General features: G+C 40.3%; 1 protein-coding gene across 1 annotated transcript in view; it reads left to right on the top strand.

Annotated features, from left to right (window-relative positions):
- The window catches only part of LOC134797772 (mitochondrial coenzyme A diphosphatase NUDT8), a 290,972-nt gene that overhangs the window by 160,681 nt on the left and 105,649 nt on the right, over positions 1 to 24,642 (top strand). The window lies entirely within an intron of this gene.

The raw sequence follows: 24,642 nt of genomic DNA, 5'->3' as shown, positions 1-24,642 counted from the left end.
TTCTGTGGTGCTGGAAAGTCATGAAAAGTATTGTATTTGTATCTGATATCGAGAGCACTCTATCTGTACTGAGTTTCGGCATGGAATCAGAACAATTTAGTGAGATTCAATACCACGAAGACACAAGAACCGCCCAATGTAGTCAGATGAGTCACAAATAATGTAGGTACGTAAGTGAAAACGCGAGCGTATAACGAGCGCGAAATTTTTTCGAGAAAATAGTAGGTAAATTTTTAGGGTTCCTTACTTCAAAAGGAAAAAACGGAACCTATATAGATATAGGATCACTTTGTTGTCCGTCCGGCCGTCTGTCTGTCTCAATATAAAGGGTCTTGACATGACGGCAAAATCGACAAATAATGCTTGTTATTTAAATTTTACAAATAAATAGGGGAGCGACAAAATTCTGGTCGACCCTATCTGAACAGCAAATAAAATATTTTTTTGACCCAAATTTGCCGCCCCCTAAAATCTGCCGCCCTAGGCTTCAGCCTACTCAGCCTAGTGGTAAATCCGGCACTGCGCCGTACTAATACTTCTTGAACGAAAATGTTGCTTAATTTAGTACCTACTTGTTGGTAGATATTTTAAGCAATTGGTGGGGTTTGAAGCGTTCGTTTGTTTATTAATTTAAATGTCAATTAAAATATAATAAAAAATATAGCTAAGTTTGATTATAAAAGGCGCCCAGAAAAAGCCGCGAGGAGGCGGCTTCACCGCCCCCCTGCGGCCTGCCGCCCCGGGCCATGGCCCCCTTGGCCCTAGAGTAAATACGCCCCTGCACGAGACGCGCCGCGAGCCGCGAGTCTAAACCGGCTATGACTTGTTGTGTTGATACATAGTTGATACGTTACACAATATAATTGAGATAGGCATTTTATTTAGTTATGAATGAGCTGAATGAGGCAGATCTCGTGTTCCGCAACTTCTGCGATGAAAGTCATACATACCTATACAATATCCCGTTTAAAAAAGTAGGTACCTAATTAACCAGGAACTATGCAGGAACTCACCAATTGAAAAAAAATGTTTCAATTCTAATCAATCTAAATTAAATGATTACGCCATCTAGCGGCAAGTAGCAAAACAATCATGACCGGTTGCAGTTATTCCTACCGTTCCTACGTCATAGTTTGACACCATATTTCAAAAGATGTCGCTACTAGTTGTTAATTGTAACAATTTGTGATGCAAAGTTTTTTAGCGCCAATTGCACCATCCCACCAAGTCCAACCCGGGGTTAACCCGTTAAACCGTTAACCCAGTCAAATTATACTTACTGGTAACCATAGTAACTCCAGGTTTAACCGGTTAACCCCGGGTTAGTGGGATGGTGTAGCGCTTAATGAACCAAATAAAGTAAATAAATATATGGCAATAAACAATCTCACGCGGATTACTTGGAATGGAACTTGGAAGGCTATTGAAACCTTCACTATCGCACCTTGATTTGGTCTGCTCCTGATTATAAAGGCCCCAGTACACAATGGGCCATCGCCGGCCACTCCAAGGGACGCATTTATGCGTTAGAGGGAGCAAGTGATATTGCTAATTGCTATCTCATTCTACCGCATGGCTGCGTCCCTTGGAGTGGCCGGCGATGGCCCATTGTGTACTGGGCCTTTAGGTGGTGGTGCACTCCGAGTAATATCCAATCAAAAGCTGATAAGTATTTTCAAAGTTAGAGGAGGACAGATACATTTGAAGGCGAACTGGCGACCTAGCCAAGGTGACGATCGCTTGCGCTTCGACAACGAAAAGCTTTGTGTCTCTCTATCACTCTTCCGTATTTGTGTGATAGTGACAAGTGCGTTTCGTCACAGAATAGATAATAGTATTACCATACAGAAAGGACACTTCCTAGTTCCTACAAAACCGAAGTTTGACAGCGATTCAGGGTCGAATCATGTTGTCCCTTTCTAATGTATGGCATTATCCCTTTCGGTTTTTTTCAAAATTCAAGTGATTATCTTATCTGTGGTCGTGCACGCAAAAGGACGTCAAGTGGTGCCAACTCCAATAATTGGTCGGAGCAATGCTGAGCCGAACGGAGCCGAGTTTTCCCGAAGTCAGGAGTGTCTCCCCACTGGCGTTAGCGATTATCATGTTGTCTACGGGGCCTGTAAAGAAATAGGACCTTATCATCTCTATTTGGATAATCGATCGCATCTGATGCGTTGTTTCTGAATGTACACTGAGAGAAAAATCATTCGGGCTCAGCACGGTTCCATTTTTATCGACTATCACTATACGCGTCCCTTTCGCACTTACATACTTGTTAGAACGTGACAGGCATGGTGACAAGGGATAAAAACGCGACCGTGCTAAGCCGCCAGGAATTAAAAAACAGTTCTGTACTGCGGGAAAAAATGAAGTTTAGTAATAATTATAGACGTTTCACTATTTCTGTAAAGTTTATTTATTTCTACAAACAGCTCAGTAATCCTAAATCTAATTTCAACAAACAGATAATAGAAATTGCAAGAACTAATAGAAATTGCAAAAGTCAATTTGTTCCTATTAGTTGACTCTCCTTGTCCCCGGATTAAGTTTATTTTTGTAATTCTAAGTGTGTTTTTGTTATCCTTTTCTCTCAGTGTACTTACCTAAGGACGTACCCATAGTCTAATAAAACATGGTCTTCCATTCCCAGAGTGACACGGGGCTACGTCACAACAACATGGCCGCTATATATAGCGCTATCGCATATTATCATATAGCGCTGTCGCATGATGACGTAAGCCCGTGTCAGTTAGGTGAACTAGAAAAGACGGGAATGGAGTACCAGGCGGAGTATATTATTATACCATGGACGTACCTAAGTACTTAGGTACATACCTACTTTACTAGGTACTATATCTAGCGAATTATTGACATGTGGCTGCAAATTGCCTCGGTACGCAGATGTGTCGTTTTATCGCTAATGTCCGTTAGATTAGCTAATAACAATTGCACGTGCGTCCGTCTGTGCGCGGGGGTCTGCGCGTTCCTGACACATGTAGTTTTTATAGTGGTTGCAAACGAACGTACAGTCTGAGAACGGTTACTACGCCCTATAAAATAAATATATGTAGTAATTCCGTACACGGCGGGAAGAAGTTGATATCTCTCGGGAAAAAATTGAAGAAATTTGAACCTTATACAAGTTACTTTTAAGTTCAAATTTCTTCGGTAGAATATCTCGAGTTATCAAGTTCTTCCCGCCGTGTACGGAATTATAGGACAAATTTACACAGATCAATCTAGTCCCACGCAATGATTTCCAAAGTATATATATGTCCATGGTCCCACGGTAAGCTCAATAAGGAACTACTACTGGTAGAGAATGCCTTCTGGCATTAAGTTCGCCTTGTATACAATTTTTTGTGTGTAATAAAGTTTAAATAAATAAATAAGGCTTGTGTTGTGGGTAGTGTACTAGACGACGATATACATAATATATAATTATATATAGATACTTATATATGTACAGTGGCGTTCAAATGTGCATGAATAGATGTCGACCGTAATGCCTTAATATTACGGTTGAAACAATTCCATGCACTTTTGAACGCCAGTGTACATAGAAAACATCCATAACTTCGGAACAAATATTTGTGATAAACACACGAATAAATGCCCTTATCAGGATTCGAACCCGGGACCTCCTGCTTCGTAGGCAGGGTCACTATACCGACTAGGCTAGGAGGCCTTCAAAAGGCCCTATGTGTGCCTAGAAAGCGCGTAGACGATTATTCAGAACTGAGACAGGCTGGATCCCAGTCAAGTGTGAATGAGTGTGAGGCAAGTGAGGTGTGGTAGAAATGCCTTCTGGCATTGAGTCCGCCATTTTTACTTTCCTATATTGTGCAATAATGTTTAAACAATAGATAGAGTTGCATGTCTGTAGGGTGATCAATGTGATCATGCAGTTGGTGTGCAGTTTTCATAAAATTGCACCTGTGTATAGCATTGCAGGCTAGCATGCACTGGGCCAGGGGTGCGAAACTCCTCGCTTCGGACAAACTCGGCTACGTTCGGCTCAGCATTGCTCCGAGTAATTATTAGGGTTGGCACAACTTGACGTCCCTTTGCGTGCACGACCACAGAAAAGATAATGACTTAAATTTTGACAACCCTAAATAGTCGAAAGGGATACTGCCATATATTAGAAAGGGACAGCATGATTTGACCCTGAACAGCTGTCAAACTTCGGTTTTGTAGGAAGTTTCCTTTCTGTAGGGTAGTACTATTATTTATTCTGTGACTGTGCCCACTTGCCCAGGATAGAGCGGCTTGGAGAGCGCTGGTGAAGAGTGCCCACAATCATCACGTCCCTCAGTCATAAGGTTACGACAAGGAAGAAGATGGCCATAGAGAAATTAATTTACAATACAAAAATGTCCAAGTAAGGTGTCTAATACCTTTGATATATATATGCACCCTGTAGCCTGGCCCGATATCGACCGCGTCCGGCGCCACACAGTCGCGGCAGCTCCGTCGTATAAACACTCAGGTTTTCCGCTAATGCTTCTTTGGGGAACTTCTGAACGTTAAGTGGTTGGAAATTGGCGAAAATATGTTAGCTGTTCTGAGCGTAGCACAGGTTAATGTGTCGATCAGAATAGTAGTAGAAGATAGTAGGTTAAGAGTTAGGGCTCATTTAGGGCTGATTTATATGGCGCGCGAACTCGCATGCGATTTTAGTTCCTACATTGCGGACTATTCATCTACTCAAAGGTTAACTGGAAGAAATCCCTTAAAGGGATAAGTTCGCCTTTGTACTGTCTATCCTGTGCCATAAATTTGTGTTTTGTACAATAAAGAGTTTATACATACATACATACTATTGAGGTTACAAAAATTCAGCCGACCGATCAAATACCGCAATGTAAAGAAACTTGCGATTTCTCGCACCGTCTAAATGAGCCCTTAGAATTCTAATGTCTACGGTAATCGCTTACTACGGAAAGCGGTAAAAGCCATGCGCTTATTTGCCACTGACGTAATACAAAAAAGTCCTTCCTATTCGTACCAAACTAGCCAACCGTCTTAAACAATTACCAACGTCCTTACCACCTGATGCAGCACAGGTGCGGCGGGCAGCTTGCCGGCAGGTGGCTGCCGAAACTGACACGTGCCAAACGCAGGGTTAGGGTTAGATCGATTAGCGCTTGCGCAAATTAAGGAATAGACTATAGAGGACTTAAAAAACCGGCCAAGTGCGAGTCGGACTCGCACACGAAGGGTATCTATAAAAACGGTCACCCATCCAAGTACTGACCCCGCCCGACGTTGCTTAACTTCGGTCTAAAATCACGTTTGTTGTATGGGACCCCCACTTAAATCTTTATTTTATTCTGTTTTTAGTATTTGTTGTTATAGCGGCAACAGAAATACATCATCTGTGAAAATTTCAACTGTATATGGGAGATACAGCGTGGTGACAGACGGACGGACGGACGGACGGACGGACAGCGGAGTCTTAGTAATAGGGTCTCGTTTTACCCTTTGGTACGGAACCCTAAAAAAAGTATTGGCCAAAATTCGTACAAGCTTTTTTATCTATGGCCGCCACACTTAGGCTAGGCCTGTCTCGTGCAGATTATAATCTTAATTAAAGAGTTTCCTACGCTGCAGTTTTTGTTTTGCATTCAACCTAATATGTTCCTTATATTACAGATGTGGTGCATAATTATTTTCCATCGTATTTTCACGTATACGGATGCTACTTCTGTCAGTCTCGGTACAAAAAGTATTGAGGTTGACTGAAGTAGCATGACAAATACGAACGTTTCCCAGAAATTACGATGGAAAACAATTAATGCACTACATCTGTATGTAATATTATAACAACTCAAAACTGACAACGTAAAAAAGAAATATTTGAAAAGGAAGACGAAATTAAATAATTACCGCCTACACCTGTCTGCTGTAATATTAATTAACAAGAACTTAAATAAGTTAATGGTTTCCAACAAAATTGAAACGTTGACATTTCGCCAAATAATTGACTAATGTTTGTGAGGTCAAAATGTTACCGCGTATTTAACAAAGTCGACCGAAATATATCGAAAAACCGATGTTCTTTATTTGTACATGCTTAAGGTCGGAAATGGCGTGGCTTTAATATTTGGCTCTGCTTAAAGATCGGCGTTTCTAATGACACGAAATATTTAGCTTAAATTTACAGTTAACAGCTTAGCGTTGGCTGAAAAACGATTACGCAACAGCACAACTCAATTTAATCTTTATAACCTACAAATTAAAGTTAATAATAAAGCTTCCATGTTTTTTTTTAAGTCTCGTTTGAGGCGCGGATCACACATGCGTAGTCTGCCGCAAGTCGTTAGTTTTACTTTTTATTCTACTGTCATCTGTTCCAGTGTCAACAAATGTCACAGATGGCAGCCAGCATTTTTAAGTAGCCGCCTGAATTTCCAAGTAAATGTATTTCTGTCTATGCTCTTTTAAGGAGCCTTTTACATTGTCGTTTGCAAATGGTACGTCAACATAAATCACTCAACAATGCAATGAATAATAAGTTAAGTGTTTCATTACTGTACCTAATAAATACACGGCGGTGATCTGTTTCTTAAAAGTGAGGATAAGAACACAATTCTGTTTTTTAATTTATATTCCCGGGGCACGTTTGCAAATTGATATTTACGATTATCCGAATAGGGCTAATAAAATACACCGTGTCATTATTGGATAAAACATAAGTTGTCGATGTAAAAACTGGAATTTAGTAGGTATGTAGTGCGTAAGCATTTAGTTACTTATACAATTTTACTACTTACTGTTTAAAGTGCTTCTGAATGTTATAGGTACTTTTATTCCTAAAAGGATCAGCGGAAGAAATCAGCGGTGTTAATACAGTAATTTGTATTACATAGGTATGTTTACCACTGCGATTCTCTTATTACTTATTTTTCAAATTTGTGGTCGCGATAAGTCGTGGTACTGTAACTAAATAAGTTGTTTCGGGAACTGACTTTGTCATTGTACTCATTGTAAATGCCATGCAGAGTTGGCTTGGTCCGTTACTACCCAAAATTGTTTTTACCATGTTCAATAAAACATATGTTACTAACAATTTCCAAGCAGCCAGCATCTTGTGTTAACACTAATTGTCATATTAAGTTCGAGGAACGCATGTACATACAGCTTGGCAAAAAAGAGTAGAAATTAAAAAAGTGGCAACACTGTAGTGTCGTCCCTTTCAAACCAATTTATATAAGAAAACGGGACGACACTACAGTGTTGCCACTTTTTAATTTCTACTGTTTTTTGCCAAGCTGTAAGTGCACCACTGCCGTTTCGGGCGCGAAATGTGGCCACAATAAACGTTTGTCCTCATTAACTCGCCGTGTTGACATTGCTGGCCGAGGGGCGAGTCGCACGCTCGGGAGAGGCAGGCGGGCCAGCGTAAATGGAATCTCAGAATGTCTAAACGTACCTATTGAAACAAAAAACTTCACAAAAGCGAAGTCGCCTCGAGGTTTTTTTGTTTTTTGCTCATTAATGTTGTTTAAATTGTAATATGTATAAGCTTATTATGCAGTGAACTAACGTGGAAGTGTGCAGGTGAATGAAGAATTAGTCTTGATCTTGAAACGTGCTTAAAGCGGGCATTACATTATACAATTTGCAGAGCGCTAATTAAGTGTTGCTCGGCGAGATAAAAAATCACAGATTTCGTGCCTCACACGACTATCGAGCACATTGGAAATGAATCTACGGAATTCGAAAAAATATTGTCGCTGAGCGACGAGAAAGTCTGGATAAGGAAAAAGTTACAAAATAAAACTACAACGTTGAATGATAATTATTTTATTCTTAGACTAACACAAGTATCCTGGACATAACGCATGTGAACAAACAAATTGCAAAATTTCCACACGCGTATCCAAGTTTGAATAATTGTCGCCGTGGCGCATAAGTATAGGTACATATTTCATTTTTCGATTAATAAGCAGGATATATTAATGTTCAAAGTACAAGAAAATTATTACACGGCAAATCCGTAGTCAACTCGAGAAGTGGTTATCGGCAGCGGCGCCAGCGGCCCTATTGCTGCAAGATATGAAATTTTCTTGACAGCAGTTTGACGCGACGAGAGATGACCATAACAGCGTTTGTCTATGTTGCACCAAACCTGAGTTCCAATAGGTACTACCAGGGTTCAGCATCAGCTATCTTGGGTAATGCTCATCATGACGAATCGGGTGTTCAAAACAGCGTGTGCCTATGTTGCACCAAACCTGAGTTCCGCTAGGTACAACCAGGGTTCAGCATCAGCTCTATCTTGGGTACTACTCTCCTAAGTGCTCATCAAGACGAGTCGGATGACCAAAACAGCGTGTGCCTATGTTGCAACAAACCTGAGTTCCTTTAGGTACAGCCAGGGTTCAGCATCAGCTCTATCTAGGGTACTACTCTCCTAAGTGCTCATCGAGACGAGTCCGATGACCAAAACAGCGTGTGTTTATGTTGTATTAAACCCGAGCTCCACTAGGTACTACCAGGGTTCAGCATCAGCTATCTGCTAGCAGTCGCCAGCAACATGCTGGGGTGCGACCATTTCGTGGCACTTTTTCTTTTTTATGTTTCTCTTGTTTGTTTTTATTTTCTCCCTCTCCCTCTCCCTCTCCCTCTCCCTCTCCCTCTCCCTCTCCCTCTCCCTCTCCCTCTCCCTCTCCCTCTCCCTCTCCCTCTCCCTCTCCCTCTCCCTCTCCCTCTCCCTCTCCCTCTCCCTCTCCCTCTCCCTCTCCCTCTCCCTCTCCCTCTCCCTCTCCCTCTCCCTCTCCCTCTCCCTCTCCCTCTCCCTCTCCCTCTCCCTCTCCCTCTCCCTCTCCCTCTCCCTCTCCCTCTCCCTCTCCCTCTCCCTCTCCCTCTCCCTCTCCCTCTCCCTCTCCCTCTCCCTCTCCCTCTCCCTCTCCCTCTCCCTCTCCCTCTCCCTCTCCCTCTCCCTCTCCCTCTCCCTCTCCCTCTCCCTCTCCCTCTCCCTCTCCCTCTCCCTCTCCCTCTCCCTCTCCCTCTCCCTCTCCCTCTCCCTCTCCCTCTCCCTCTCCCTCTCCCTCTCCCTCTCCCTCTCCCTCTCCCTCTCCCTCTCCCTCTCCCTCTCCCTCTCCCTCTCCCTCTCCCTCTCCCTCTCCCTCTCCCTCTCCCTCTCCCTCTCCCTCTCCCTCTCCCTCTCCCTCTCCCTCTCCCTCTCCCTCTCCCTCTCCCTCTCCCTCTCCCTCTCCCTCTCCCTCTCCCTCTCCCTCTCCCTCTCCCTCTCCCTCTCCCTCTCCCTCTCCCTCTCCCTCTCCCTCTCCCTCTCCCTCTCCCTCTCCCTCTCCCTCTCCCTCTCCCTCTCCCTCTCCCTCTCCCTCTCCCTCTCCCTCTCCCTCTCCCTCTCCCTCTCCCTCTCCCTCTCCCTCTCCCTCTCCCTCTCCCTCTCCCTCTCCCTCTCCCTCTCCCTCTCCCTCTCCCTCTCCCTCTCCCTCTCCCTCTCCCTCTCCCTCTCCCTCTCCCTCTCCCTCTCCCTCTCCCTCTCCCTCTCCCTCTCCCTCTCCCTCTCCCTCACCATCTCCATCTCCTCCCTCCCTCCGAAATAAACTCTGCGAAACATGAAGTCATAAATGTCCTGTGAAAAATGTCGTTCTGACTTTTTGACTATTTTAAGGTTAGGCTACAGGGCAAACCCTTAACCCGATCGTCTTTGTTTTAGGCTCAAATTGTAGCTGACTAAATTGTCCAGAGCCGTTTTTCTCAAATTTTTGATATCATTCTTCGTTTCCAAATTATCGAGCACCAAAATCAAAAATTCGGAAAAAATTGAATTTTATTTTCACTATTTCGACCATAACTTTTTTTGTTTTTGACTTTCTCGAATAATTATTTTTGCACCTTACAGCTCTCGTGATTATGCGTCTTTTGAGCCTATTTTTTAATATCATATCTTCACAACTTTCCGAGATATAAGGGGATCGCACTTTTTCGTGAAATCGGACCGTATACTGGAGCGAACGAAAAGACATTTCCAATGTCAAAAGAGCTTGTTCATTACACTACACTAGCTATATAGCGACGCTAGTTAGTGTCTTATTTTCATTTCAGCAGTGATCATCGTTCGAATCGAACGTCGCGTTTCGGTCGAATGCTTTGTACATTTCGAGAAGCACTTTGTTACCATAATTTCTAATGTCTTTGTTTTTGTAATCTTTATGTTTTTTATCCCATAAAAATGGTATGTCTTTATAAAGTTCATGATTGAAGAAGAAGATTTTAGCAGTAGGTACTTCCTTTTCTCTAGTCTGTGGCTGCGTCATTTTGAACTGAAATGCAATAACTAAAACAATAAAACATCCATCATACGCGTGTTCGAGTGCGTCGGTGGCGTGCCGACAACTGACCTTACACAGTAAGCGCTGAGCGCGCTAAAACCATTTACACTACTTATGCGTTCTAGTGCGCTAGATAGCGTTAGTGCGGCAGAGCACATGCGATCGCACTAGATTGGGTCACTAACTGGCTAACTGCCTTTACACTATACTAAATTAGTGCGCTAACTCAGCTAGCGCACTGCAAATTGTATAATGTAATGTCCGCTTTAGTCAACACCGGAAAATCCATTGTGGCTACTTGTAAAGTCCAACTATCACTTTACTAAAAGCAACTACCGGTCGCCATTGCACGGTAAGCGTTCGTAGTTACTCTTCCAAAAGCTGCACTTTAAGGGAGCTTTATCGACGTATTATACACGCGACGCATTTTTTGTCATCAACTTATCAAAAGCTTCCTTACTCGAATGCCTCACGGATAATTAAGGCCCGCTTACAAACGAGATGAAACTTTTGTCTCAGATACTTGTGTAAATTCCTCCATTTTTATAAGGTACTTACTAAAATAATTCTAAGAAATTATAGGGTGTCGAAGAACGCAAATGCAAGATATATTATGCAAGCCCTGTCCGAGTATTGAATTATCTTTGAATTAATTGAATTTAAGCTCTCGTAGGCCTTATTTATACGCTATTATAGTTAATTTTACGGTTATCTGATATATTTTTAGTCACTACGTTTCAGAGGCCTTAGGCCTCGATTTTCAAGCACATAATACATACATATGTTTAACATTTTCACCTACATTATTCCTTTATATAGGTTGCATTGAGATAACTTCTCAAGCGAATCTAATGAAATTTGTGTAGGTGCAGTCACCTGCAATAATATGTTACACAACGAAGACCGCAAAAATATCTGACACGATCTTATTAGTAAAGCCATAAGAGCGTGTGACATATTTTTGCGGCCTTCGGAGAGTATTATATTATTGCAAGTGACTGTACATAATAATCCGCAGAGTCCGGGACAGCCGCCACAGCCTCCCGAGCGTAGTAACGGGGAAGTGGGACAGTGGCCTAATGCCTAATCAGGCACTGCTAGTCCTCGCTTCACTTAAGTTTAAGTACTAATATAGTTATTTAAGTATTTTCATCTTGTTACTAACTAACTATGTACAATATTCGTCTGAAATAAATGCATTTTTTTATATAATCACGAGTACATACCATTTACACACCGCAATATTTTTATGTGCTAAGACATATAATGAAGCGTACTCAAGTTTATATGTAGAATATATGTTTTATTACATTGAATTTGTTAATACAGGGAAGGTGGAAGGGTGGGACACACGCTTGGCTGCTGCAAGCGCCGTGGTGGCGCCAACTTGCAGCTATAGTCGGTACGATGGGAACTGATCACTGTTTTCATATAATGTATTTTACCAGAAGGAAGGGTGGAACGTAAGGCTTGGCTGCTGCAAGAACAGAAGGTTAGGCGGCGCCAACTTGCAGCTATAGTCGGCACGACGGGAGCTGGCCAACGTTTTCATTTAATGTATTCTGCCAGACGGAAGGATGGAACAGAAGGCTTAACTGCTGCAAGAATAGAAGGTTCGGCGGCGCCAACTAGCAGCTATAAGTCGGCACGACGGGAACTGGCCATTGTTTTCATTAAATGTATTTTGCCAGAAGGAAGGGTGGAACAGAAGGCTTGGCTGCTGCAAGAACAGAAGGTTCGGCGGCGCCAACTTGCAGCTATAGTTGGCACGACGGGAACTAGCCACTGTTTTCATTTAATGTATTTTGCCAGAAGGAAGGGTGGAACAGAAGGCTTGGCTGCTGCAAGAACAGAAGGTTCGGCGGCGCCAACTTGCAGATAGCTCTATAGTTGGCACGACGGGACTAGCCACTGTTTTCATTTAATGTATTTTGCCAGAAGGAAGAGTGGAACATAAAGCTTGGCTGCTGCTATGGTGTTGCGCCAACATACTATGCGGATAGCCGGCGCGACAGATACTGACACTGTTTCAGGGTCTACCGTAAACTCCAAAAATCGCTATATCTGTTATTCAAATATACCAAGAACGAAATAGGTATAGGTAGCTATATTACGTGTAGGTACTTTATTTAAAATGTAAATTAAACAAAAAAACAGAAACACACTATATGAGGCATGGAAATGGTTGTATCACATACAGGGTAGATTAGTTACGTAAGGTTAATAAATAATTTTTAAGAAAAAAAAACCGACTTCTATGGGGGCCGGTGAAAGATTATTGTAGATTGTGCACTATGTAGAAAAGGAGGTAAAACCACCCAATTGTCTACTAGCATTTCGCTTCCGTAAGGGTCGTAGTTCTAGCCTAACCTAATAACCCACGTCTCTGATAGCAGTTCGGTTCTGTGAGGATCGCAGTTCGAACCTAATCAAACCCACTTTTCAAGTAGCATTTCGTTTCTGTAAGGCTCGCAGTTCTAACCTAACCTAACCCTTGTTCGGTTCTGTGAGGATCGCAGTTCAAACCTAACCTAACCCACAAGTACTAAATTGTTCAACTTTTTTAAAGATATAGGTATAAATCAAGGCCTGTAACTTTAACCATCTCAACACAACAAAAATGACATCGCTTCTCTTAAAAGTAGATGTTACCTAACGTAAAACCACCCACCAACTAGGGTCTATAATATTTTTTCTGTACCAGTGACAGTCAGATACCAATGCGGTACGAGCGTACTGTACGTCGCGTGCTAATCGGTGACGAATCTGTGAAATTGGCCACAGAGCTGCGGAAGGGTTAATAAGTTACAGAATACGAGAGATAATGGGGTCTACCGCGAACATCGAAAATTGGAATTTTGCTATCTGTCTTTCTATCGCTCTTGCATATTCAAGAATTTCAAGAGATAGAGAGGCAAATATTATTCCAATGAAATGGTTCGCGGTAGGTACCTTTTTGCCGGACATTTTCATCTTTCTGCTAAGTGGGACTTCTCTGTCTCTGGAGAAAAGTGAGAAAACTACCTACTGACAAATTTGTTTGCCATGGGTACTTTATTGACCGAGTGAGCTCGAAGCCCGAGCGAACTGTCGCCGTTACAGCTTGGGTAAAATAGCTTTCATATGTCAGGTCTCTGTATAGGTCGCATTTCTGAACCGATACTCGCGATTTTTTTAGTCATGGGGGTTCGCTAGGTGCTATTTTAATAACAAAACTTCTGTGAGACTCTGACTTATCAAATATATAAAATGGGTATACACCCACTTGCCAGAATTTCATTTGCCATAATTTCATTTGCCATAATAGTCAACAGCCATTATATTGTTTCCCATAATTACATATGCAATACTTATTGTTTACTATATTAGTCACGTGCCAGAAACTTTGTTTCCCATAAAATCAATTTCAATAATATCATTTGTCATCATCATTGTAAGCCATAATTATCACTAGCCATAATATATTTTTTTTACAGAAACCAAATGCTACTAGAAAAATGGGTTAGGTTAGGTTTGAACTGCGACCCTTATAGAAAAGTAATGCTACTGGAAAAGTGGGTTAGGTTAGGTTTGAACTGCGACCCTTACAGAAAAGAAATGCTATTGGAAAAGTAGGTTAGGTTAGGTTTGAACTGCACCCCACCCAGAAAATAAATGCTACTAGAAAAGTAGGTTAGGTTAGGTTTGAATTGCGACCCTTACAGAAAAGAAATGCTATCAGAAAAGTGCGGGTTCAAATCCTGGCTCGTACCAATGAGTTTTTCGGAACTTATGTACGAAATATAATTTGATATTTACCATTAGCTTTTCGGTGAAGGAAAACATCGTGAGGAAACCTGCATACATTTGCGAAGAAATTCAAAGGTGTATGTGAAGTCCCCAATCCGCATTGGGCTAGCGTGGGGACTATAGCCCAAGCCCTCTCGCGCATGAGAGGAGGCCTGTGCCCAGCAGTGGGACGTAATATAGGCTGAATTATTATCAGAAAAGTGGGTTAGGTTAGGTTTGAATTGCGACCCTTACAGAAACCAAATGCTACTAGAAAAATGGGTTAGGTTAGGTTTGAACTGCAACCCTTACAGAAAAGAAATACTACCGGAAAAGTGGGTTAGGTGAGGTTTAAATATTCTATTAAATAATATTATTACAATTAATAATATGGACAACAACACGTATGGCACTCGTACGTTATGGAATCTAATAATCGGGTAAACAAAGAGTATGTGACATCATTTTTATGGTAAACAAACAATTCGGGCAAATGAAATTCGGGCAAATAAAATTCGGGCATATGAGTATTATTTGATATAATTTTCGGACAAACAATAGACAACCTATAAAATGAGGGTAGTTTCGCCTCCCCTGGGCGCTGAGCAATCGGTCCCGGAGAACTGCAGTGCGCAGTCTGTGTCGGTCCGCCAACGCGTGCCCCCGTTTGAAGCTCCTCGATGTGAAGCGAAACGTCGAGCAATATTCGACATAAAATACGCGACGCGAGTGACCCGTTTTGATACCTATATGTTTTTAATAAATGTGCTAGATCCTGAGTCGGTCACTCGTGATTTGCACCAAATCTCAGTGCAAGATGCAAGGAGATGTGAATCTGACCACGTTGGGTGGTTTTCTTTACTCAATTAGTTTTAAGAAATTGATTTACCGTGACATGTTATTAAATCAAAACGTGTTGATATTGGAGAAACCTCGATCTGGCGCCGGCACAATTAAACCATGAAGATCTTTTTGTAATTAAAGTTTTGCAGTGTTGTTCAATAAAGACATAAATACAATAATTACAGAATTGCTTGGTTTTATACGATCGTGAATTACTTTATTGATAACTAGCTGTGCCCGCGGCTCCGCCCGCGTGTAATTCGGTCAAGCGGCTAATTTCTAATCCTAATTTCTCTCCCTCTCCCCTCGAGGCGGAACTTGAAGTAAAGTTGACAGATGGATATGCTAGAGGACTGCAGTCCAGATAAAATATTTTACAATTAGGTACCACTAAATAAAACTACATTATTTCCAAAATCAATAGTTTTTTTCGAGTAGTAGATGTATATCGGACGATACAGTAAGGTATACGCGCGCGAGCGAAAGCGAAGCGGCCTGCCTGGCTAGAGCGCCACTCACCGTGGTCTTCTTCAGACTCCTGAGGAAGACCACGTGCCCCTTGTAACCTCAATGCGCTGCGAGACTTTCGCGAATGATTGGATTTTTTTCTGGAAGGCATGGTAATGCGTATTAAATGCGAGTCCCAAATCGTTTGACTCCGCAAACGACCAGTGCCGGATTAAGATATTTTGATGCCCTAAGCATTTCTAGACCATGGTGCCCACTCTCCCTAGGGTCATCGAGATTACATTGAATTTTTTTGGTAAGTTGAGTGACGTTCATTGCCGCATTACAGCTGATCTGAGAATGGAAATTAGTCACATCATTTTATTACGAAAATTGACAGTGCTGCAGCAGTAACGTTGCAACAGAGTAATGCTGCTGCAGTCGCCACCCGAATGTCACTTTTATCATACCTTATAATGTTATTGTAAACGTGAGCGAAGCGAGCGCGAAAATTTTCGATATAAAAAACGCAATTCAATAGACAGTTGTACATTTTTACTTTTAGTCCCAATCAGGCGCGAATCTAGGATTTCATACAGAGAAGGGATGGGACAGTTTTCTATCAGCCTAGCTTCGCATAGGGCTCGACATTTAAGGGTCTCAGCGAGGTTGTTTTCATACAGAAAATATGCAAGAAAGCAGAGCTTGAAATTGACCAAGTGAATTGAATTGGCGAAGTGTGAGCAAGGCAGAAGGCCCAGCTGCGAAAGAGGAAAGCTTGGATTTGGATCCACGCCCGAGTGTAATTAAGGCAGAAGATCAACTTTGCCATAAGGCAGAAGACCTCGCATAAGACCTTACGCCAAACTGCAAAAGAGTGGCTTGAAATCGAATCTATGCATGTAATCACGACTCTTCTACTGCTCGCTCTTTGGCTTCACTCGAAAGCGCTACTTGATAGGATGCTTTTAGTTTTCGGCTTTCACGGGGCCCCTTATAACACTTTGACAGTTAGGTCTCAGGATCAGGACAAATCTGGCGTGCAAGAGAGCAAAATTCGCTATAAAATCGGTAACCTATGTCGAAAAAATCGGCTGGCCGTAAGCCCGAAAGCATGATTTTTTTCATGACTTTAAGGGCCTCCGCGTAAGGTCAAATCGAAAGCCTACTTGGAGATGTTCTTACGTACCCTCACTCTCTTACTTGATCCCTACGACCCTTCGTTATTTTTGCCTACGGTTTTGGTGCCACCTAGACGTGGTGCCCTAAGCAAGTGCTTAATTTGCCTAAAAGGGTTAATGTTTTTTTTTTCAAAGTACCCACCTTCGTGGCCATTGTTAAGTGCTTAAAGGAGGCGATTATACGTATGAATATGGATTTGATATGGCGATATGGATATTGCGATATAATTACGATTAGGTATAATTCATGATGGAGAAAATTAATAATTTTAAACAATTATACAATTATACGCGTGTTGATATGATATGTGTGTTTATTTTACCACTACGTAACTAAGTTTTCTTGATTACTTAATGTTTACTCAGTTCCCCAAAAGATGGCACTGTGCAATGAGGGGCAATTAATTTACTGTCGTTTAATTTTGTTGTATTATTCATTTATTAAATCAACATAATTATTCAATTATTTTTGTTGATATCCGTAACCACACTATTACCCACTCTTCTAAACTTAGAGTTAGTTAATTTGGCAAAATCTTTCGTCGGTGGCTTATTCATGTCACAACGTATTAAATTCAGCGCCATCTGTTAGTTTACCAGGGTACTCAATAGTGGTAGCACATATTTGAAAAAAGTTTGCCCCTCCTTCCTAAGTAGCGCCAGAAGATTCAGGGGCAAACTTAAGTCAATCGAGTGTTGCGGCTACTCCCCCCCCCCCTTTTAGGGGTTGAATTTTTATAGCCTATAACCTGGCCGGGGATTTTCTCGACAGATTAGTAAAGTTTTCATCAAAATCCGTTCAGCCGTTTTCACGTGATGCGCGTTCAAATAAACAGACAAACAGATAAACAGATAAACAGACAAACAGACAAAAATTCTAAAAACTTTTGGAACGTGTTCTGTTATCGATTCTAAGTATCCCCAGCCAACTTTTTTTCAATTATCTTCCATGTACAGACTTTCGACCGTCTTCAGCTTTATTATATGTATAGAAGATAGATAGATGTATAGATAGATACACTTTCACGGTTTTAGTATATTTTTTTTTATCTATCAGCGACCATGAACTTAACGACATTTTTGAAATGTAAGAATCTTTATATGTGAAATACCTATATATCATTTGTGTTGATAAAGATATAGCGTCTGCAAACGTTGCTGGATATATTACAAATTGACAAAAAAAATATGTAAGTACTATTAAAGAACACATGCCAAACCATTCGTAACGTAGATGGAAATTGGAATTGCACCTTACATTCCAATTGAGCTCATCATGATATCCGACATTAAAATTAAACTTATCCCATTTAACTTTTAAACGGCCTTCACATCATTCACTTTATCTTTCAAGAGTCATTCACGATTGATGAATGAATGGCATGAGTGACAAATTATTCGTAATGCGCGTTCCAAATTAACGATAGCCGGCTGTGAACGCACCTTACCTTAATCTAGTCCCGCCCGCCATTTTGAGAAGATATCTTTTTAAATTGTTTTTTTAAATTGGCACAGGAATTCGAGGACGCGGTTCGTGTCGCGGAAAGCAGATGTGAAAGCTGCCTACAATGATTATTATCTATATTAATATATGAGTGCAAAACTCTATAAAGCAGCTGTTTTATTTACCTAAATGTTTCATAAAAGCCGTTTAATGTAGGTATTATTTTTTAGTGCCATAAAAGAACTAGGTATGCGGACATGTGATATATTATGCTTATGTGCAAAGAATATAATACTCACTAGGAGCTTATGTGCCACTAAGGCGTTTTTGTGCTTTTTCCCTTATTCTTTTGTTTTACATAAATTCTGCCAACGATGGATATAATAAGTCTTAAATTAAGGGCTTATTACCTATTTAATCCGGTTGCCGGACACTTTTAAGGAGACTGGTTTTCAGTTCAACGAAATGTTAGAACGGAATAGTAGGCCTTTTAGTTTGGTAAGTTATTTAAATTCCGACAGTAGAAAACAGCGGTAAATAAAAAAAAAGTAGTGTTATCCTCCCATTGAAAATTTGAATTTCGCGCCTTTTTCTACTGACAAAGTGGTTTTGCCAGAGTATACAACATGAGACTAATATTTTTGAAGTCAGTTAAAAATAAAGTTAATTGTTGTTGACGTGTGCAAAAATCGATAAAGATCGCTAATGCTTGGTTAGATTTCGTTCGCTCAGCTGTCTTCGCCCGAGCCACATCGCGCACCGGACCGCCGGCACCTGCAGAGATTTTTTAGCCGGACGCAACTTTTTAATGTTTTTTCTTAAACTGACACCTGGCCAATTTGCCTAGCGTCTTTATTGAGTTTGGGACACCCGCCTATATAATGTGTGGCCGTTGTAATTTTAACAAAAAATGCACATATTAATATTAATAAGTAAACTTTTAAATTAGAGTCTTGGTCGATTTGACTTGTTCATTTTATGCAAGTATATGTCGTTCAATTATATAGGTAATTAGATACATATGGTTCATTTATAAAAGTTACGATATATAATCTCATATTGCCGTATATGGAGTAAAATATTCATTAAGTAAGAATTAAAATTGTAATAATATAAACGTATATTGCTTTTACGTTGGTTAACATATAGAATATAGATGTCCTTAATTAATTATTGTTCAGTATATAATCATTTATTTACAAACAAGATATATACAGTGGTATTACTAAAAGAATTTTAATAACTAGCATAAATCTAAAATAGGCCCAATTGATTATTGTTCAGCAGCTTCAGCATTCAGCAATATCAGCATGACACCCTGTTTTATTTATATATTACCTACCTATTTATAATATTTTATTTGCATATAAAAACAACTGCTTGTTAAATGTATCTATGTTTTCAAGCGTATTTACTATACGTTCAAATTAAAATTAGAAAATTTTTGTATGGTGGCTTTATGACGATACGTTATTAAATTACATATTAACTGTTTTATGACTTTCAAACTGCAAGTGTAAAGGTGTTCATCGAAGACAAAGGTAACCAATGTAACCAACTTACCGGTGCCACTGGAAAATTGCACTACTAACGAAACTGACCCTTATCTGAATGTGATAAGGAAGAATAGTTTCTAAGTTATCGGTAAAGTTAAGTTGGCAGTGGTTTAGGGCGGGTATACACCTGTCTGGACCCACCTGTATGACAGTTGCGTCACAGTTGATACATTGCGTTAGGTTTCCGTATTACAATAATAACGACGTGTATAGGTCAGAGTTTTTGTTACATTTAATTGTGACGTGACCTGGAGGGTGTGGACGCACCTTTACAACGGGTGTGGACAGACGGTATGGTTAATATCCGTTAAAAACGTCTTATAAATAACCTGGAAAAAAAACTATATTAACCATCGTAGAATTATGACAAAATGAAAGTCGGACCATATTTTAATACTAGCTGTGCCCGCGGCTCCGCCCGCGTGGAATTCGGTCTGTGTCAGTAAGCGGCTAATTACTAATCCTAATTTCTCTCCCTCTCCCCTGGAGGCGGAACTTGAAGTAAAGTTCACAGATGGATATGCTAGAGGACTGCAGTCCAGATAAAATATTTTACAATTAGGTACCACTAAATAAAACTACACTCCAAAATCAATAGTTTTTTTCGCCCTTATTCAAATTTTACACGTGATTTAAACGACAGCGACAGAGTAGTAGAGGTATATCGGACGATACAGTAAGGAACACGCGCGCGATCGAAAGCGAAGCGGCCTGCCTGGCTAGAGCGCCACTCACCTCACTGTGGTTTTCTTCAGACTCCTGAGGAAGACCACGTGCCCCTTGTAACCTCAATGCGTTGCAAGACTTTCGCGAATGATAGGATTTTTTTCTGGAAGCATGGTATGCGTATTAAATGCGAGTCCCAAATCGTTTGACTCCGCAAACGGCCAGTGCCGTTTTGATGCCCTAAGCATTTCTAGACCATGGTGCCCCCTCTCCCTAGGGTCATCGAGATTACATAGAATTTTTTTGGTTAGTTGAGTGACGTTCATTGCCGCATTACAGCTGAGAATGGAAATTAGTCACATCATTTTATCACGAAAATTGACAGTGCTGCAGCAGTAACGTTGCAACAGAGTAATGCTGCTGCAGTCGCCATATCTTAGGAAGGTATTTAAAACGCGAGCGAAGCGAGCGCGAAAATTTTTCGATTAAAAAACGCAATTTGATAGACAGTTGTACATTTTTACTTTTAGTATGGAAATCAGTCACATCATTTTATCACGAAAATTGACAGTGTTGCAGCGGTAACGTTGCAACAGAGTAATGCTGCTGCAGTCGCCATATCTTAGGAAGGTATTGAAAAAGCGAGCGAAGCGAGCGCGAAAATTTTTCGATATAAAAACGCAATTTGATAGACAGTTGTACATTTCTACTTTTAGTATGGAAATCAGTCACATCATTTTATCACGAAAATTTACAGTACTGCAGCAGTAACTTTGCAACAGAGTAATGCTGCTGCAGTCGCCATATCTTAGGAAGGTATTGAAAACGTGAGCGAAGCGAGCGCGAAAATTTTTCGATATAAAAACGCAATTTGATAGACAGTTGTACATTTCTACTTTTAGTATGGAAATCAGTCACATCATTTTATCACGAAAATTTACAGTACTGCAGCAGTAACTTTGCAACAGAGTAATGCTGCTGCAGTCGCCATATCTTAGGAAGGTATTGAAAACGTGAGCGAAGCGAGCGCGAAATTTTTTCGATATAAAAACGCAATTTGATAGACAGTTGTACATTTCTACTTTTAGTATGGAAATCAGTCACATCATTTTATCACGAAAATTGACAGTACTGCAGCAGTAACTTTGCAATAGAGTAATGCTGCTGCAGTCGCCATCCCATACAACCATTTCCAGTCGCCGTTACGACGCGGTGTTGACACATCTTGTGTCGACACCGTCTGTTTCGGTCACAATTCCAGTCGCAGAGTCGTCGCCGTGTCGACACAGTTACCAGAAATGGGGAAGGGTCGACACATGACACAAAGTGACATAAAGTGTGGTCGCCGTGTGCACACATTGTTTCGGGTTTGCGACTACTTTATGCCAAAATCATTCGTTCATTCGTTCATTTTGTTCCTGTCAAATGGAAACTGTCAGATGGAAAAATACTTAAATAAAAATAAGTGACATTAATACGCCATCTCTAAAACGGATTACAAGACGTAATTATATATTGTTTGCATTTATATTACAATATGACTTAAATTATTATGGGGAATTAAACTGCTCGAGTGATTTGATAAACTAAGTGTAATATAATCAACGCGCCACCACATTGTTTTAGTTTAGCCGGAAATGAAATTGTTTACTTCTCAGTGCCTGTGTTCATAACTATATTATTTGAAGCATTTTTAGTACTTCGATGCGTATACTATACTTAAATAACAGAAATAACGCTTTACATACTACGAAACTTGTTAATTATGATGTATAAATATGGTTTAAGGCTGAGAAATATTGCAGTCACAAAGTAGGTGCAATGTTTCGACTTTGTGTCGACTCTGTGTTGACACATGACACGCGCTGTCAAAAGTAATAACAAAGTTACTGGTATGTTACTGGATTTGCAAAATGGCTCCTTGTGTTGATTTGTTTTCAGATATTCTCAAAGTGTAAAAATGCCGTGGTCAGAGATGGGCATTAATCGATTAACTGTTTATTCGACTAATTAATGGAATAAAAAAAGTTAATTCTCAAATTTTTCGCGATTAGTTTAGTCGACCTAACATAGATTGAAATTGAATCAATCTGAATATTAATCGAATAAATTATCGATTAAATCTCGATTGAAAGTTGACAGGGGGCCATTTTTGTACGTAAAAATAATAGAAATGTCTTGCATGCAGATGGTAGCAAAACACTTTGTCATAAAAGTCGAGATGGGTGTCGATATATAGGTTTTAGGGAGTGCCGATTTCGAAAATAATTACCATTTTGGAATCCGAAATGGCGGCCATGCACTGTGTCATAAAAGTCGTCATGGATGTCGTTTTATACGTTTTAGGGGGCCCCAATTTTGAAAATGATGACCATTTTGGAATCCAAAATGGCGGCCATGCACTATGCCATAAAAGTCGTCATGGGTGTCGTTTTATAGGTTTTAGGGGGCGCAGATTTCGAAAATGATAACCATTTTGGATTCCAAGATGGCGGCCATGCACTATGTCATAAAAGTCGTCATGTATGTCGTTTTATAGGTTTTAGGGTGCCCCGCTTTCGAAAATGATGACCATTTTGGAATCCAAAATGGCGGCCATGCACTATGTCATAAAAGTCGTCATGGGTGTCGTTTTATAGGTTTTGGGGGGCGCAGATTTCGAAAATGATAACATTTTCAATTTAAAAATGGCGGCAATGCACTATGTCATAAAAGTCGTCATGGATATCGTTTTATAGGTTTTAGGGGGCGCAGATTTCGAAAATGATGACTATTTTGGATTCCAAGATGGCGGCCATGCACTATGTCATAAAAGTCGTCATGGATGTCGTTTTATAGGTTTTAGGGGGCGCAGATTTCGAAAATGATAACATTTTCAATTTCATAATGGCGGCAATGCACTATGTCATAAAAGTCGTCATGGATATCGTTTTATAGGTTTTAGGGGGCGCAGATTTCGAAAATGATGACTATTTTGGATTTCACTTTTATGACAAAATACGTAGCCGCCATCTTGGATTATAAAATGATCATCGTTTTCGAATTCTGCACTCCCTAAAACCTATAAATCGACATCCGTGACGACGCAAGTTATCTTTATTTTCAGATCTAACAAATTGCTATAGAATACAAAGGACAAAAAAGAAGCGAGGAGGTAATGAAACAAGCAAAAATACAGATGATTCCTCGACGCAATTGGGTGATTCTTAAATTGTGTCCAGATTTTTTTTGTCATAAAAGTTTATATTTTTCACATATTACTCTCACAAGTTCCGTGACATTTCGACCTTGTAATTTTTCAAGTAAATGTTTTTGTTTATCTATGAGGATCTCACTAGAATAGTATAATCAAGGTATGTTTATATTTGATGAATGAAATAGTAACGCAAAAAAAAATATATTTGTGTCTTATATTCCTGCCGAAGACTTTTATTTTACCTTTTCCTTCTACACAAGTTTGGCCAAGTAATAAGAATTTAGGGCTCTCAATTTTATTTTGACTTCTACAACAGTAAAGCTACGAGGCCATGTTTGGTATCGTTTTCGTATAAATTCGCAGTACCAAATTTAGTTAAGGTATCACATTGACACCATTCCGAAGTAAAAACATATAAACTTATTAAAATACTTTCTTTTAAACTCCTCTTCACGCTTAAACTGCTGAACAGTTTTAATTTAAATTTGGTACACAAACACATATATTTTGAGTCCCGAGACAGGATATAATAAGTTATCTCAAAAATCATCCTTTAAAGGTGTGAAATGAGGTGTAGGGGGGAATTCAGAATTGACTTCTTGAAGTTAATACTGTTTAAGTTTAGGTTTGAAGTCATGTTTTTTCATCATTTTTAACTAAATCAAAGATGTAGACCATCCCAAATTTCATATAAATCGGTTCAGCGGTTATTGATTTCCCGTACAAATTTCCACGCCACTTTTCACACCTTCAAAAGATGATTTTGGTTATAAGATCTATCCTATGTCCTGTTCCGGGACGCAAACTATTTCTATACCAAATTTCAACGAAATCGGTTCAGCGGTTAAGCGTCAAGAAGAGTTTCAAAAAAACCGGCCAAGTGCGAGTCGGACTCGCGTATTAAGGGTTCCGTACATTAAGTCCGACTCGCGCTTGACTGCACATTTCTAATAGGTTTTCCTGTCATCTATAGGTAAAGAACTATTTTGTGTATTCAGACGGACATACATACAGACGCACGAGTGATCCTATAAGGGTTCCGTTTTTTCCTTTTGAGGTACGGAACCCTAAAAAGATTTATTTTTATTTTGTGGAATGGTGTCAATGTGATATCTTAAATGGATTCAGCACCCCAGATTTATACGAAAACGATACCAAACACGGCCTAGCACCTTCACTGATATAGATATATCAAGATAAAATTGAGAGCCCTAAATAAACTTTCAAG

The sequence above is a fragment of the Cydia splendana genome, chromosome 15 (assembly GCF_910591565.1).
Source record: "Cydia splendana chromosome 15, ilCydSple1.2, whole genome shotgun sequence".
Taxonomy (NCBI): domain Eukaryota; kingdom Metazoa; phylum Arthropoda; class Insecta; order Lepidoptera; family Tortricidae; genus Cydia; species Cydia splendana.
The sequence above is the reverse complement of the archived record's forward strand: the minus strand, read 5'-3'. Positions and strand labels throughout refer to the sequence as shown.